Source organism: Panthera leo, chromosome C1, assembly GCF_018350215.1.
Source record: "Panthera leo isolate Ple1 chromosome C1, P.leo_Ple1_pat1.1, whole genome shotgun sequence".
Lineage (NCBI taxonomy): Eukaryota > Metazoa > Chordata > Mammalia > Carnivora > Felidae > Panthera > Panthera leo.
The window spans coordinates 181,787,551-181,806,060 of NC_056686.1; the positions used below are offsets into that span (position 1 = coordinate 181,787,551).

Consider the following 18,510-nt stretch of genomic DNA (forward strand, 5'->3'; position numbering starts at 1 on the left):
ACTCAACAACTGTACAAAAAAATAATGATAATAATTCAAAATAAACAGAAAAGAGCATTGGCAGCTTTTATTCAGCTATGACATTAGCATGTTAGTTTATGTTCTGAGGAACATTTGCACATCTTTATACTTCTTGAAAACACAGAAGTGTAAAATTCCATAATGAACTCTACTTAAAAGTAGTAATTTATGCTAGGAAACACTTCGTCTCCTTGCCCCTCAATTCTTGAGTCCAGTCCACTCCTGATGGCAAAAAGGCTAAAGCTTCTCTGAAACACTAAGTCAGAGAAAGATGGATACAGATTCAGACTAAAGTATTTCTTTGTTTCTGGAGGTCACAGAGGTAATTAGATTTAAGGGGAAAATTAACATTTAAGCCAAGAAAATCAGTATGACAGGAATTATGTGAATGTTTACTTTGTATGCTTTTCTATATTTTTTCTGTATGTCTGACAAGTGAATAAAAGTACTATTTTTTTATAATTAGGGTAGAAAATGTTATAAATTTTTAAAAAGGACTAAGGATCTCCTTTCATCAATAATCTATAGCATACACTTAACTTAAACAGAACTTCAATATAGCCCAAGTGTTAGATTACCTGGAATTTATTTTCAAATACCATAGCAGAGCAATATGAAATGCATGTGTGTGTTAGTTTTTGTCTCCTACCCTAACTGGAACTACACACTATACTGGTGGTCAGCTGATATTTACTCAAAAGAACCACACTCCCAGAGGCAGCTGGCTATCTCTTTCCAACTGATACTGGTGGTTTTGATCACAGGTGTTGTAGATACTAGAGACAAATATTCATTGGTTAAAATTAGTGGTGTTTAAGATGTATAAACTGATCTTTTTCATGAACCTGGTACAAAAGTCTAATGACTAAATGCAATGTGATATTCTAGATTGGATTCTAGAACTGAAAAAGGATATTAATGGAAAAAAGTCTGGAGTATAGTTAATACTGATAATAATAATATTGATTTCTTAGTTTTGATAAATCATGGTAATGTAGAAAGTTAACAGGAGCAGAAATCAAGTAAGAAGTATATGAAAACGTTGTATTATCTTCGCAATTTGTCTATAAATCTCAAATGATTGTCAAAAAGTAAAAACCGAGTGAGCATTTAGAATATGGCATTAAACCTGGCACCTGTAATGTGCACCTAGAGAGCACCTGAAAGACTGTTGAGAATTCACAGAGCTCAAAGAACAGGTTATATAGGGTTATTTCGTACCTTCTCTAATAAACATCTTTATATGCAGTGGAATGAAGTCTGAAACTTGCTTTCATTATTATAACCCAGTAAGAAATTACTCCTAATTACTGGAGTTTAGACATAGTTACCAAAACAGATGAGTCTACTGGTTGTGCAGAACCAGATCCATTTGTAATACAATACTCAAAACAGTTGTTCAACTGTAACTTCAAAAGATGAATGTGCATCAATGCCTCATGGATAAGCAGAACAGTTAACATGAGACAGGTAGGTCTGAGGGAATCCTGTCTAGTTAAGATTAATGCTTGGGGCGCCTGGGAGTCTCAGTTGGTTAAGCGTCCGACTTCAGCTCAGGTCACAATCTCACAGTTTGTGATCTCATCAGATTCGGTGCCGACAGCTCGGAGGCTGGAGCCTGCTTCAGATTCTTTGTCTCCCTCTCTCTCTCTGCCCCCTTCCCCTGCTGGCGCTCTGTGTCTCTGCTTCTCAAAAATTAATAAATATTAAAATTAAAAAAGATTAATGTTCAGTTCTCATAAGAGGAAATATGAGTCATAATTATACCATATATAAGACAGAATTATTTATAAAGTCAGAAAAAATACACCATAAACAGGAAGAAGCTAGCTAAAACATAAAACAGTATGGTTTTAGGATACATCAAAGAAAGTATGTGTTTTCAGCTTGGGACAAGCTTCCCATGCATTCCTTAATGTTTCTCATATCCTTACCCAATGGCTATGTGGCATAGGAATATACTGGAATATACTGAAAAGGGTTCAAACAAAAAGGAGAACATCATTTCATTTAACCTTCACAACAGCCTAATATTGGTGATGAAGGTAACAGCGACTGTACTGGTGGTGCTATCTTTATATCCACCTATATTTCCAGATCATTTGGGCCATTATATAATATGCCAAATTCTTCCCTCAATAAATATGACATAGACTTTTAAATATATTTCTTTAAATGATTCAACTGCAGAAGTATGTGATGCATTATCCAACAATTAATTAAATATTAACACTGGTGCCTACATTACTGGAAACTGACTAACGGAAAACAAGTCAAATGTATTATTTTTTTAATTACATAAATTAAATTACATAAAAGCAACAATATCACCATCCTGTTCTCTATGTGGGGGGTAGAACACACTCACCCTCACTCATTTAAAAATTATCTGTTGCCTGAAGCAACCGAAAGCTATTTCCAAAGTCAATGCTGAGAATCAGTGGCAGAAACACTGCAACTAGAATCCTGGTATATGGGCATTATAATCCTGGGCTCCACCAACCAGAACATGACGCTCCTTCAAAAAGCAAAACAAAACAAAACAAAACAGAAGGCTTTTCTATTGTGTATATCCAAGGCATTGTCAACACATCACTGCTTCATTGTTCTGCCCATTCTTCATCAGAGCAGCCACAATTAAATGGTCAAGCCTTCTTTTCCTTTTTCTAATAAAAGCCAGAGGAGAATTCCACATCCTTACAATGTTTCATTTTCTAGAACTCCAAATCCACTATTTAAATGTTTCATTCAAAGGGCTGAGTAAAAACAAAAGACAGTATCTGGAAAGTATCTGGAAATTCTGTGGCTTTGTCTGATCTGTATTAGTGAAATGCCCCCAAAACTGTCAAATGAAATTTCACTTATCTGTGCACAGTTGTGGTTACCCAGACCTAGAAAAGTGACTTGACTAATGACAGCAATTCTGGCCATGACACTCTCTAATAGTTTTCTCAGAAACAGAAATTGAATGAGGCTGAGAGCTCTAGCCACATGTAAACACCATGCTATAAGGAATCAATGTTCCTGCACACAATTAAACTGTAACATTTAAGACAAAAGAATATTCTGGTACTACCAGAGCAAAATCATCTTACAAAATATTTGAAGGGCCGTTGGCTTTTGTGGATTCTCCATGTGATGTCAAGGGCCAACAAGAATGATACTTCGGAAGAGGGATATGATAATGTATCCAGGAGGAAAAATATACATTGCCATCTGTTTTCATGCTTCAGTAAGTGACTGAACTTTAATAACAGGAATTCAAATAAACTGTTATTTAAATATGTATTACATATGCATTTCAAAGACATTTTATTATTAAAAGGGAGTCAAGGTAGATTCTAGTCCTGCCACTAATTCTCTTTGTGATCCTGGGTAAGTTACAACTTAGTTACACCTCATTTTTCTATCTGTTAAATAGGACTAATAATCCATCATGCCAGGCTCAAAAGTCTATAAGGATAAAAATTAATAAGGAAGTATGCCAGAAAAAATTAAAAAAAAAAAACAGTAAGAGTTTTTATGAATATATGGATAGATACTTCATCTGTGTTCTCTTTCTCTTTCTCTGAGGACTGGAATTCAGATGTAATGATCCAACTTTAACCATGAAGATGAACACTCTACTTGGGGATGGTGCCACAACAACTTGGGAAGTACCTGAAAGATTACGAAGAGCAACAATGTCCAGCCACCTGGTCCATTCACATTGGAACTGTCACATAAGAAATAAACATCTCTGTTCTCTTGGCCACCGGGTTTCTTTGTTACAGCAGCCTACCCAAACTAATACAGTTATTAAGACGTAAGCACACATGAATCTGTGCAAATCAAATCTCATTTACAGACCTGTTTTGCTTGGTCCTTACAATGTTGGTCTACACAGTACTTCGTATGTTTGCTTAATTTTTACTTAGATGTCAACATTCAAAATCAGAAGATTTCAGGGGCACCTGGGTGACTCAGTCGGTTGAGCATCTGACTTCAGTTCAGGTCATGATCTCGCGGTTTGTGAGTTCAAGCCCCACACTGGACTCGCTGCTGTCAGCACAGAGCCCACTTCAGATCCTCTGTCCCCCTCTCTCTGTCCCTCCCCTGCTTGTGCTCTCTCAAAAATAAATAAAACATTTTTTAAAAATCAGAAGATTTCATATAACAACCCAAGATAAAAGGGGAAAAAAATTAGATCTGGCAACAATGAATTTTTATTTATAAATGACAACACTTGGCTGGAACTGAAGATATCTGACCCCTTTGGAGACAGCATGTACTATCCAGTTCTCCATAACCTCCCAACATTACAATAGGTCTGCTTTATTTATTTCGTTTTCCTATTCTTAGGCCACAGTGAATACTTGATTTTTCAACCCCTCATCAAAATAAATTTGTGGACATTCAAAATTCTTGGAATGCATATAATTTTATGAATTTCAGCCCTGGATAGCAATAGATTAAAATAGCTCATCTCTGAGAAACTCTTACTCCACGAAGTTCTGCCTATTAACTATATTATGGCTAACAGATAACCATCCCTTATCACCATATCCTTATCACCATATCCTTTCTCATCTGGATTACAGCAATAGCCTCACTGGCCCCCCAGCCTTACATCTTGCCCACCCATTCATTCATGGCATTAAAACGAGAGCCACCTTTCTAAATTATAAATTTAATTCCTTTCTTTCCAATGGCTTCATATTTGCCTTTGGATAAATCCTAAACTTCTTAAAATATAGTGAGATGGTGATATATGTGTGTGTATATAATATATAATATATAATATATAATATATAATATATAATATATAATATATAATATATAATATATAGTATATATATAAATTAACATGAGACAATTAGTTCACAGTTAAAGTTCCCTAATCAAGAGTTCACTACTGCTAGCATTGCAAACACCCTATTCAGGGATCCATCCTCTAGAAGCTGCTGTTCTATGGGAGGAAAGTAAACTTGTTTTGTTTGAGTTATTGTAATTTGTGGTCTCTGTGTTGCTGCACCTTAAATTATACCCTATCTAATACTATACCCAGTGATTTTTAGTTCCTTAAATCTCCGATATTCCCTCTTGCCATGGGTTCTCTGCACATGTTCTTCCCTCTGCCTGGAACTCTCCCACCTCCTAACTTGCATCTTGCCAACTTCTACTTCAGTTCTCACCTCCATGGAGAAATTATCCCTAACCTTAAGTCTGGGCTCCATTCCCCTTGATATGTATTCCAATAGCAGACTTCTTTCTGACTTTCAGTTATCACTTTAGACACCAGTGGTTCATTAATTGTATGAAAGATGCTTGAAACAGTTTTTCACTGGTAAATGAATGATAAAGATAAAAGGAATCTAAGTTCCTTTAGAAATAGAGTTGCCTAACCAACCTGGCTTGTCGACCAATTCCAGACAACTTCATGGGAGGAAATAAATTTGTCTTATTTGAGCTACTATAATTTGGGATGACTTTGTTACAGCAGCTAAGCTTGTACCTTAACAGATGCACTTACCATATTCAATGGTTTTCAGGTCTGTGAAGAGACCATGTCCTTCTCACCTCTGAGTCCTTGTACATGCAAGGGCTATGACTGGAATACTCTACCATTTCCCACTGTTAATGTAGCTATTAGCCTCCAAATCACAGCTTAAAGATTATCTTGGACAAATCTTCCCTAACCTTGAGGATCCATTAGATCCAACAGAAGATCCTGCACCCCCACCACCATTATCTCAACATATTTTACTACCCTTTGTTTTGTAATAGTCTCTTTCCTTCAACACACTATAAGCTCTTTGCAGACAGAGGCCACTTCTCACTCGTCTACTGCTGCATTGGCAGCACCCTGTGGATCTGGCACCTAACATATGATCCGGGGCGCAAACCTCCATCTTGACCACAATGCCATCTCAACAGATCTTGTCAATTACCTCACTACAATCTAGAAATATCTCCATATTTTGTTTTATTTTACTTCTAGAAAACACTAATAAGGAGAAGGAAAGGGAAGAGGACAAAAGGCGGGGGGGGGGGGGTGGGGGCGGAGAAGAAGAAGAGATTAGTATGGCATAATTTGGCATGGTTTAGTGAACCTTTCAGTCTATGTTGCTTCCCAAAACACTTTGTTAAGAAAATATATTCAAAATATTTGGGGGTTGAAGACAGTTAGATAGCATATAGTTTCTTTAGCTGTAATTTTTTTCAAGCCCATAGCATATAATTTATGTGGTATGGAGACCAACTAGGTGCCTTATTACTATGTCTTTCTTCACCTTGGATAGAACTTCAACTGCATCTTAACCATGTTTGTTTGAAGACTAAGACAGGTGCTTAGCTAGTATGTTTTCTCTTCTGGAAGCCAGGGATTTGGCAGCTGATCTTCCAGTAAACAAATAAATCATAATATTGCAAATATGTCCAAACTTTAGTTACCTTATCCTTTGTCGAGAAACCAAGAAAGACCCCCAAGTTAGTTGGGAATTAGCAACCGATGACCTCTATCTACTTCCAAAGCCATGATGCTGGAAGACAAATGTCTGTCATTGATGTGGGACATTCTAGAGCCCCTTTCATATTTTGAAGCAGCCTCAACCACCATAGATGAACTTTGTCCTTTAATTATTTTGAATCACAACAGCCAAGAGACAACTTGCCTTTTTTTTTCCCCTTACCTTGTATTTCACTTCCCTTTCCATACTCCTGCTTTCCCCTTCAATTTTAAGGTTGTAAGACAGAGAAGCTCCTATTCTTTAATCTCAGCAAAATTATCTGTTCTCTTGTCCATCGCACAAGAAAAGGAATATACAGATGTAATTTCATTCTTGATCTTCCTTTAACAATGTGTTTAATTAGGCAAGTGCCTCTGTTACTGTCACCTTAAACTAGACTGACTTTTTTCTGGCTCAGCTTACCTCACTATAAAACAGTATGAGGTCAATGCTAGATTGCAGAATTTAATTAAATGCCTAAGATGAAAGCTTTATAACACCTCCAATTCTTGTTTTGCATCAAGAACAAGAAACCAAATTTTGCTTGAGGTGAAAATATAATACTAGCCTTGTAAAAAAGGATTACTGTACATAATTTATAACCTCATTTTTGATAGCAGTTATCAGCAAAGGCTGAGTATTTTTTTTATATAACTGCACTCTGATTTACTATTGCACACAATTCCCAGAATCCTGATTTCAGTTGTTTTTACTGTTAACATGAGACTGCTAAAAGGTCCCAATTTTGTGTCCTAAACTAAATGAGATCAGCCAATTGGAAAGTAGTATGTATAAATTTTAATATCCAGCTATTTATAGTCCTATTTCCCAGACGTGTTGCCTGACCACAGGAAAGGTTCAGTCTGGCTGTAAATGAGTCTTCAGTATATGTCAGGACCTCCTGTCCATGTGCAGCAAAAAATCTTTACTCTGCTTTGTTCTTAAATTATGTAGCTCTTCCCTGCCACACACACTAGGCCGCTCATATGTCAGCATTAATACACAGGAATCAATTATTAGCAGCAACATGCTCTGAGATCTCAACTCAGTGAGTCCAGTGAAACATCAGAGGGAATGTGTTACTTTTTTCCTCTTTAAATAATACATACCTGAGGACCACAGAAGAATCTTTTCAGCCTTGGAAATGAAAACCGGGGTTGAAATGATAGTTAAATCCTCTTCTCTTCTGCCTCACTCCACCACCCATAAATATCAGATGAGAGGCTGCATATTCTGGTGAATGTAGGCCAGCTGCTGTGACGCAGGAGGGAGATTTGGGGCTTTGAGATATAAATTTTTCAAAGAACTAAAAGTAGCTCCCAAGAACCTGCTTAACACAACCGCCTGCCTGAGCCTCAGCATTTCCACCGCCAGTCTCTACTGGGGAACAAGATGGGCTTCATCTGCCTCCTCTCATGGTTTCACCACACCAGGCAGGGTTAACCAGACCAACACGACACTTTCATGCTTTTCTTGCCACAGTGTGTGTGAGGGCAAAGCATCTTGCTACAAGCCTCATATACCGAAATCATATCCCATTTCAATTGCCCCACAGCTCCCCACATCTAAATGCGGAAATTTTTAAATAGCAAACACTAAATGAGCATAGCAGCTAACTCCTCAACTAACTAGTCTTCTCCACAATGCGCACAACAAAATGACTAGGAAGAAAACAAATTGTCGACATAACTCTTCTTCAACTGCTAAAAAAGCTAGCCCCTAAAAAGCCATATTTAAAGCTTCAAGCCTCATTTCTCACAGCACTCCCAGAAGAGGGAAAACAGATTTCCCAGTCTGTGAAAATCAGTGTTGCTTTCAGAAAGTTGGTAACGACTCCAAATGCAGAAACTCAAAATCAGGATCATACTAAAATAGATGTGGTTGGTCCTTACCACCAATGTGAGACATACAGACTGCTCACCATGCTGGCTTTGTTATTTCTTAAGGGCTGCTTCCAACATAATGCATAAGAAAGGACGCTAGTCCAAATACATCAATGTTTAGAAATTTTATACTGTTCCACATCACATTTACATGCCATAGGCAGTTTGGGTGAGTCTGATGTAATGCCTTGCATAATGTATTGAAAGATAAAGAGATTTGCTAAGGCAAACTACAAGACAATTAATTAAAAGCCTTATCCTCTTACCATATAGTTTTTTAGGTCTGTCTGTGGCAAAGTCAACCCTAAACGTATACATAATAGTCCTGGCTAGTCTTACCCACCCCCCATCTCACCCATCCCTAAACTATTAACAGTCACTTTGGAAATGCAGAGGTGAGAGGAGTTCAAAAGCAGCAAAAGTCAGAGAAAGCAGAAAGAGCTTACAGACCTCTTTTGTGTTGTCCCTTCACTTCCGTTCAGAATGTCTGAAATTGCTCACTTCATTATGATACATTGCCTCAGATGTCACCAATTAAAGATATGAGTCAACAAGCATTATTTGTTTAAAAAAAATCCAACCACCTTCAGGGGAATCATTATACTATGAAGAATTTAATTAGATCGCTTTCTATCTTAACATTTATCAGAGAACAGCTACAGAGGAAAGAAAAGGATGACAGAGGCCTAATAATCTGGGAGCACTTTAGAACAACCTGGAAAGGTAAAGTGGGCTCTTAGGAACCATACAGCATCCTAAAAACTCAAACTCTCTTTTTCTAAATGACCAATGTTGGATATGGAGGACACACTTAATAAGTTGGCGAGTAACCTGATATGAGAACCCTCCGATGCTCTGCTAGAATATTCACGGACACTCTAGCTTTGTCCACTTCTGAGTTCATTAGTTTTCTTGGTTCACCTTGGTGCACGGTGCCACTCTAAACTACGACAGCTGTGGCAGCATCCTGCATAAGGGACTACTGTAGGGGCCACAGGATCACATAAGAGAGCTGAAGTAGAAAAATCAGAAATGTCCATGGGCACTTGCTTTCCAGATTATGTGTCTAAAGCCTATAAATCTTAAAAGCTGGCATGCTCAGCCTCACAAAAGACCTCCTATCTCCATCAACTTCTAGAATTGTTCCAATGATAAGCAGAAAGAGAAGCAAAAAGTATATAATAATTTCTTGAAAAACTTTAGCCTTGCTATTTGGTGCCTAGACCCCCTTCTAGGACTCACTTCCAGCTTGAATGGGAAAAGGAGATTATAAATTCCAAAAAGTTACAGGGCAAATGATCTTCAGACAGCATGTCATCCAATTTTCTGGACTAGAAGCTGAGAGCTATGGGGCCAGTCACCCTCCATATTAATCTGCCAAATGGCCAATGCACTCCGTGAATAAACTAATGAGCATTGATCCACCTAGTTAGAAGTCCTGACTTCTTTTTTTTTTTTTTTAGATTTATTTATTTGGAGAGAGAAATAGAAAGCACAAGTGGGGGAGGGACAGAGAGAGAAGAAAAGAGAGAGAATCCCAAACAGGCTCTTCGTGGAGCCCAATGCAGGGCTCGAACCCATGAACCATGAGACCATGACCTGAGCCAAAGCCAAGAGTTAGACGCTTAACCAGCTGAGTCACCCAGGCACCCCAGAAGTCCTGACTTCTAACTCAGTGGGTCTTTGATGGCTACATCAGTGGTGGTGTTGGGTGAAAGGCAGCAGCAGCCACAAGTGAACAAGCCAGAGCTCCCCACACATCAGCCATCTCCTGTGTGTGGGATGCATCATTCACCTCAGAGCTCCATCACCTGACTTCAAATACAGAAGCCAAGAGTGGATCTAGTGGAAGAAAAGGAGTGGGCAAAAAGTCATTCCTATACTAGGAAGAAGAAGGAAAACTGTTCTCTGTCCTCCCTCCATATCACAAGCCTCCTGCTCCTGGGAAACAATTCGGTTACCATATAAAGTGAATTAAGCTTCGTGGAAGAACCTGAACACCTTAACACTATGAGAGTTTCCGGTAGACATAAACAAAAACAAAAAGCAAAAAAGTATATCGGGAAAAACTGTTTAGAATTTGAGAATGTGCTGTATATGTATATGGGACCAAGATGAGAAGGGAGAAGAATGAAAGCCTCTGATTTGTAACTATAGAGATCAAACCAACCGATGGTTACCAGAGGAGAGGTAGGTGGGGGGATGGGTGAAATAGGCAAAGGGGATTAAAGAGTACACTTATCATGATGAGCACTGAGTAATGTATGAAATTGTTGAATTTCTGTTGAAACTAACAGAACGCTGTATGTTAACTATATTGGAATTGAAATAAAAAACTTTAAAAAAAAATGAATGAATGAAAGCCTCTGGATAGAAGGCAATAGAGCCAAGAGGAACTCAAACATCCAATCTAGAGACAAGGTAGCTATATCCAAAGGTTTATAATTCAACTGAAGCCAAGGATGGGGAGATGCAGAGCTCTTGACTGCCAGGCAGACCAGTCAGGGCACAGATGATTATAAATATGAAAATACTTCTCGTAAAACCAGGGACAACATGAACCAGGGCAGACAACAGACCAGGCTGAGGTGTGACCGAAGAGCGCTCAGTAGAAAGACTCAAGAGTCTAACAGAGACTGTCGAGAATGGCAATTGTTTCTCTACCTTTTTGAGACCATTCCCCTGCATCCTCCTCACCCCCTTCCACAAAGTGATTTGTCCTTAGTGTAGCTCAATTACTTGTGATTAAGACAAATAAGGGAAATGAGAAAGGCGCCAGTAGCTGTCAAATCTTAAAGTATCTATGAATACTTGGAAAGTTTGTTTAATTAAGAATCCTAAGCCCCACCCCAAGAAATCCTAATGCAGGCAGTTCCGGACCACAATTTGGCAAACACTGAACGACAGAGAGGGCAATAAAAAGGCTAATTTTCCAGCCAGCCCAGCAGCTCCAGATTTGTCTTGACAGCATAAAAGGTACCCTGCACCCTCCACAATCCTCAGAGAGGTTACTGCAAAGGGGTTCTAAAAATCTTGCCCACATTACACTTATGGGAAAGTTAGGGCTCCAATTTAGAATACTCTTCTATCACGGTAGTACCTGAAAGGCCAGTTAATCACAAACTTAGCCAGTGCCCCTACATGCCTACTCATGATTTTTGTTTCTTTTCTTTTTTATTTTTTTTTTAAATTTTTTTAACATTTATTTATTTTTTGAGAGAGACAGAGTGCAAATGGGGGAAGGGCAGAGAGAGAGGGAGACAAAGAATCCGAAGCAGGCTCCAGGCTCTGATCTGTCAGCACAGAGCCCGAGGCAAGGCTCGAACTCACAGACCGCGAGATCAGGACCTGAGCCGAAGTCAGACCCTTAACCAACTTAGCCCCCCAGGCATCCCAGGATTTTTGGTTTCTTTTAAAAAAAACAAAGATTTGTCTTGTTTAAAACTCTGCATCTGTAAAACTATGCAAAGGTATCATAAGCCAACATGTTCTGACACTTTTGGTTTTGCTTGTATAAGTTTTTCTCCTAGGTACCTTTATTTTTACATGAAAGACAATCCTGGTGATATGAGAGGAAACAGAGGCCAGCTTGCTGGCTGCTCGTCAAAACTTACCAGAAATAGGGGCGCCTGGGTGGTTCAGTAGGTTAAACGTCGATGTCGGCTCAGGTCGTGATCTCACGGGTCATGAGTTAGAGCCCCGCGTCGGGCTCTGTGCTGACAGGTAAGAGCCTGGAGCCTGCCTCGGATTCTGTTTCCCCCTCTCTCTCTGCCCCTCCCCACTCACGCTCTGTCTCTTCTCTGTCTCTCAAAAATGAATAAACGAAAAAAAAAAATAAAAAATTTAAAAATTTAAAAAAAAAACTTACCAGAAATAAAAGCTTAGTAACGTGCAAGGAAACCAGCTGTTGCCTCCATACCAAATCAGCCTGCTGCCATGGCAGTCTCCTTGGAGCTGAAACACACTTTGAAGGTAGGAAAAAATATCTCAGAACAAAGAAAACAAGTCCTTCCAACAGTGAGAAGTGGTAGTCTGCAAAGAAAGAGTCTATTTAATTTTTCAGTCCTAAAAGCAAGTAACTATTGTCCAAATGGCATGGAAAAGTGGCAGAAGTGCAGAAGTATCCTAGAGCCTTAAGCTGAGACTAAAGGTGGGTTGGAAGAGAAATTCTGGACACTCCTGAGTTCTTGTCTGAGAAACTCAACCACTGTAGGACCTTGGGTGAATCACTGAACCTCTGAGGCTCATTTTACAAATGTGTCAAATGGGGATAATATCCCCCACCATCTCTCCTCACAGGAAGTGGTAAGGTTTGAACGACAGAAAACATGGAAGAGCTTTCCATAAAATACTAGTCAATAAGCAAATATTTGTACACATTTTTATCACCATGATTGCTACTCTGCTGTTCCTTTAAGGCTTTTAAAAATTGAAAGAGCAAGTCGTCGCTGTATCCATTAAATACCTATTCGTTAATCTTTTTTTTTAATGTTTATTTTTGAGAGACAGAGCCAGAGTGGGGGAGGGGCAGAGAGAGAGGGAGACACAGAATCCGAAGCAGGCTCCAGGCTCTGAGCTGTCAGCACGGAGCCCGACACGGGGCTTAAACTCACAGGCCATGAGATCATGACCTCAGCCAAGGTCGAATGCTTAACCAACTGAGCCACCCAGGTGCCCCCTCATTAATTTCTTTTAAAGTTACTGTGCTATGGGACACCCGGGTGGCTCAGTTGGTTGAGCATCCAACTCTTGATTTTGGTTTGGATCATGATCCCAGTGCTGTCGGATGGAGCCCCACATCAGGCTTCGTGCTGAGCGTGGAGCCTGCTTAAGATTATCTCTGCTGTCAGCACAGAGCCAGTTTTAGACCCTCTGTTTCCCTCTCTCTCTCTGACCCTCCCCCAGCTCTCTCTCAAAACTAAAAATAAATACTAAAAAAAAAAAAAAAAAAAGATTCTCTCCCTCTGTCCCTCTCCCCCACTCATGCTCTCTCTCTCTAAAAAACAAAACAAAAAAAGTTACTATGCTAAAGAAATCTGTTAATATCAATGAAACTGATCAGTATTTGGTAATCAAGTATAGGAGAGGAATGTATTTGTGCCTAAAAAGTCTAAATCTCTGAATCTTTTTTTTTTTATTATTTATTTATTTTTATTCTCACATTAGATAACATACAGTGTAGTCTTGGCTTCAGGAATAGGATCTAGTAAAAAGTCTAAATCTCAAATACTATCTTCTATTACCCATTTTTTTCCTAAAACAAAGAAATCACTATGAGGATGTACAATATTTTTAATCATTTCACTTTTTCCATGGAATGATCACACAAACGACTGGTCATCCTATTTACACGACAGAGAATACGAGTAGTAGCAGCAACTAGAAAGAAAAAAAACATGGCAATTTAGCATTGCAGCAAGAAGACTATACATAAAACTATCCTCAGTTCATCTGTACTCTTCTATCCATCAGTATCTTTATCTTAAAAAACTCTCTTACCTTGGGTGCCTGGATGGCTCAGTTGGTTAAGCATCTAACTCTTGATTTCAGCTTGGGTCATGATCTCATGGTTCGTGGGATCAAGCCCTGTGTAGGGCTCTGCACTGGTGGCACAGAGCCTGCTTGGGATTCTTTCTCTCCCTCTCTCTCTGCCCCTCCTGAGTGATGTTCCCAGAAGCCCCTGGGAGGCTGCCCTCCAGGCTGCCTCTGCACCTTTGTTCCCACCAGCTGAGTCATGTGCCCACCAAAGCCAATTGTGTTTGTTCCCAGACCTGTTTATGCCAGCTCTACTTGTTATTGTTAATTATATAATTGAATTAAATATTATGTAAATCCCAGAAATTTGAAAGCAAAAAGAAAGAGTGGTAGTAACTATGGAAACCAAGTTAAATACTTTAGAAAGATCTGGTAAAGGCAAGCACCTAAAAATATTTCTGTCAAATTAAGAATGAGTAAAGGATTGGAGGAAATCTTAAAATTCTAGAATTCTTGACTCAGACTGCTTCACAAGTCTGCATACTTTCCCTACTGAAGAGGTTGGAACGGCAAAGCATGGAAGAGGCAGTATGGGTGCAGCTCACAGAAGAAAGCCCATGAGGAACCCCCATGAGCAGATAAAGACTCAGAGAGAACACCTCAGTCTTCTCAAAAGACTGGTGAGTGTGCACAGAAATTTTTTAATCTCTTTTTGACTCTCTGTTTTAACTGACTCCACATATTTAAAGACCCCAATAATAAAACATTTAAAAAAAAAACACCTTTTGGCTTTTATTCCAAAAAGACAAGTGTCAAAAACCAGGGGGAAGACTCTTTTTTTATTTAGTGTTTATTTATTTTGGGAGAGAGAGATTTTATCTCAATGTTTTGCAAATAGATAAAGGAAAAGCCGGCCAAATTGAAAAGAACTTGAATGAAATACAAACACAAAACTACAAATTAAAGGAAAGCACAGGACACAAAGAAGAGCAAGAGAAAGGCATGGAACTAAAACCACACTGGACAGAGAAAAGGCTAACCCAATACTCTGAAACACCAGAACTGGTGAAATGAAAAATAAACATGAGAAAATTAAGCAGAAGTTAGAACTTGGCTCTTTAAAAACTACCTCCTGATGAAAGAAACTGCTCATAATGTGATTTTTAGGCATTTTATTTCATCCATAATTTTAGGAAAAGTAATACATACACATCATACAATATTCAGACAATTAATGAGTAAATAATGAAAAGCAAGTCTCCCTCACACACTTTTCCTTCAGCCACCCGTTCGCCCCCAGAGGCAACTACTGTTACTAGCTTCTGTTTCCTTCCAGGGACAGTACATGCATACAAGCATAGATATATTTAAATAATAATATAATCTTAAGCATTAAACTTGGGATAGACAGATACAGGTATTTCTAATAGATCAATGTATAAGTCTCCCAGAAAGTCTCAATCCACTCTTGCAAAATTACCTCACAATTCCACAGGTACCATTTTTGGGAAATGAATTCCATCCAAAGTCCTATTTTCACAGTGTAAAAATAGGGATGGTGCTACTTCCCAAAAAGCAAGTCAAGTCAGAGGTCTCTAAGAGTATTTACATTAAATACAAAGCTGGCTAGATGACAGATCTGATCTGTTAGGGCAATTCACCTCTTCCTGATGCCATGGCCTTTTTAAAAACTGGCATACCACACATACAATGTGGTAATCGGTGTGGGAATTCAAAAGGGAAAAGCAAGCGGGAACAGTAGAGGAGACTCCTATGGGTCTCATACCTCAGGCTTTTCTTGCTCAAGTCCAGACTTTGCATCACCCGTCTCTGGAAGGCTTTGGAACCTGATTAGTTGTTCAGAGCAGACCCTTCTCTCAGGCAAATTCACCTTATTGTAACTCATAAGATCTATGTGTATGATTGGGGTGGGGGGGAGGGGTGGGCGTTGGGTGTGTATGTATGTGAACACATACACTTACAGAATGCCAAAGTATTCATTTACAGGGAGAACTCTGTCAAGGAGCCATAAACACTCAACATGGAGGCAAGTGCATTTTCCTTCTGTGGGCACATATATGAAAATCAAATAACCGAACTACAGAAAAACTGCCATTTCCACCTATCCAAATCCATTCCTCTTTATTCTGATTACAAAATTTCATTTCTGAGAACTGTTCATTCCCCATTAACAGAACTTATGGTTTAAATGGTTGGGTGGGCACATGTCCCAGGAGTGGCCAGTCCCAGAGCTGAACCTGTCCCAGTAGTTGACAGGATTGTTAAACTGTGAGCAGGGAGATGCAGAAAGCCCCCTCAAAATGAGAGAGCTTTGACTGAAAATGAAGGCAAGAGATGGAGAGAGACGTTGCTTCATAATACCATTTAACAATGAAGCCAAGCCATGCCTGCGACCAGGATACCCAATGAACTTTTCACTTATGAGAGAAAATAAACTCCTTTCTTAACTCACTTTGAGCTGGGATTCTATCTCCTGTAAACAAAAAGAAGTCCTTTCTTCTTGTTTATATAAGTGCTTTCACAGAGAAAATGGAATTCGACTAAGGAAGGTTTATAATATGATTTGAATGCTTAATCAACATCAAAGTAGCTTAATGCATTAGTATCCACACCAAGGCAATCCAACACTCATCCTTGGGCATCCTTCTGTCCTTCAACATCTGACCAGAGCCACTTGCACAGACACACTGTTTCTTAAACCATGCTCATTATGTTCAATCCGCCTGGCAAGCCTGTCTCTGCTCCATTTAACCAGCTCTCAGAGGGCAATCACATATCCCTTGTTCCCAAGTTCTTATGGGGATGCATCACTGGATCTCAAGTACCGAGAATAATCGAAAACCACTTAATAGATTAAATTCTATGGCACCCAAGAGAACTCGTAACGCATTCAAATTAAATGTTGTGAATTTCTTCCAGTGAATTCTAGCATCAAAAAATCATTCACTGTAGCAAAATGACGTACTCAACAGTTTCCGACTATGGGAATATATCAATGATATTTTCCACTAAGGTGAACACATAGCTCTGATACTTTGATTAAGGTCGGTTCTTTAAACCCACATTATTTCGATTACAAGGAGTTGTTTATGCTCACTCCAATTTGTAGGACAAGACAAAAGCATACATCTTTGTAAGCTAAGCTCCAATCGGAGCACCTGTTAGGCAAATAATGGCTGCAGTGTACCACTTTTTTCCTCCTTTCAGGCACAAATCCTGTGTGTGGTTACATTCTTTGAGTGCCTCCCCCAGCACCACTTCCCAGCCCCTTGTCCCAATTAACCCACGCCATGGAGAGAAGCAAACAGTTTCTCTCTCCTCAAACCATTATCATCATTTGCTTCTGTCGCCCCCACTAGACTCAGCTCTTTGGATGACTTGATCACTAGTCTAGCACAGTGTCTGGCAGACACTTTAAACATCAGTTGTGTGGATTTAACTACACTTGTCGACAACTTACCAGAATATCTGGTTTGTGACTTTTATGTCACTGTTCAGTTTCAAGCATCAAGGAAAGTACTGGAGAGGAGTCTTAGAAACTTGGTGTCTGCCCTCCCTCCAAGAACAAGGGGTCCTGAAACAGGTTCTTTTGAACAAATTTTCAACCTTTGTAAAATATATCCTGCAACCCTGGCTACAGCTCTCTGGCCGAGGGGTTGGTGCTTGACCTAAACGTGTCAGATAGAGACTGGACACGAGGAAGGCCACTGGCCTCCAAGGTGGCCAGGCATGAGAGCTGAACCCCAGGAGGGACAAAGTGTACTGAATAGTGATGAAGCAACTCGGTAAGATCCCTTCTCAGAGTGTGTGAATGCAACTCTGACAGGGAAAGCTGTCAGAGAATAGCACAGAAAAAAAAATCAAAAGAAAGTAAAGGCTGAAACTCTAAAGCAAGAGAAGCCAAGAATAATTCAAATCTTGAGGTCTGTAGGGGGAAGGAAGCATTTAAGACTACAGAGAAGACACAGCAAGAAGCGGAGACAAGTAACAGGAAAGAACTCCAGCCACTATAATGTGGTCTCAAATTTCCTTTACAATACAACATGAGGTCGGTGGATGAAAAGGCCACATTAAGAGACAGCTACTGTAAGTTTTTCAGTTATCTTTACCTCTACTAAAGAGCTGAGGTTGTCAATTATCAAAATGGACATTAGAAGTAGGCTTTTATTGTTGAAATCAGAGACATTTAAGACTTCTGAGTTGGCAGGTTGCCTGGGTGGCTCAGTCAGTTAAGCGTCTGGCTCTTGATTTCAGCTCAGGTTATGATCTCATGATTCAGGAGTTGGAGCCCCATGTCAGGCTCTGCACTGTCAGCACAGAGCCTGCTTGGGATTCTCTCTCCCTCTCTCTCTGCCCCTCCCCACCACACATGCACAAGTGCATGTGATCTCGCTCTCTCTCAAAATAAATAAATAAGCTTAAAAAAAGGATTGTGAGTTGGGTATAAAAACTTCAGGGGTACCCCACCATTTCATGAGGGGTATAATCTCACCAGGCCGTTCTCAGGAACAGGCCCCAGGCTGGATTCTGCACTCAGGCACAGTTTACTTAGATGATCTTAGTTGTCCAATGCCAACTCTAAGTTTAATTGAATCCTGCCTCTACAACATTGTGATATTTGC

The 18,510-nt window shown here is 39.4% G+C and overlaps 1 protein-coding gene across 3 annotated transcripts in view; it reads right to left on the reverse strand.

The window, feature by feature from the left end:
- HECW2 (HECT, C2 and WW domain containing E3 ubiquitin protein ligase 2) overlaps positions 1-12,339 on the reverse strand; it is a 321,128-nt gene extending 308,789 nt beyond the window's left edge. Inside the window, exon 1 of one of the 3 annotated variants that reach the window (XM_042949536.1) lies at positions 12,261-12,339. The gene's annotated coding sequence lies outside the window, so the exon portion shown is untranslated. Of the gene's footprint in view, positions 1-1,242; positions 1,295-1,352; positions 1,430-12,260 lie in introns of those variants that run through there. The other 2 variants (XM_042949537.1, XM_042949535.1) reach the window with 2 other exon arrangements.
- Positions 12,340-18,510: the final 6,171 nt, after the last annotated feature.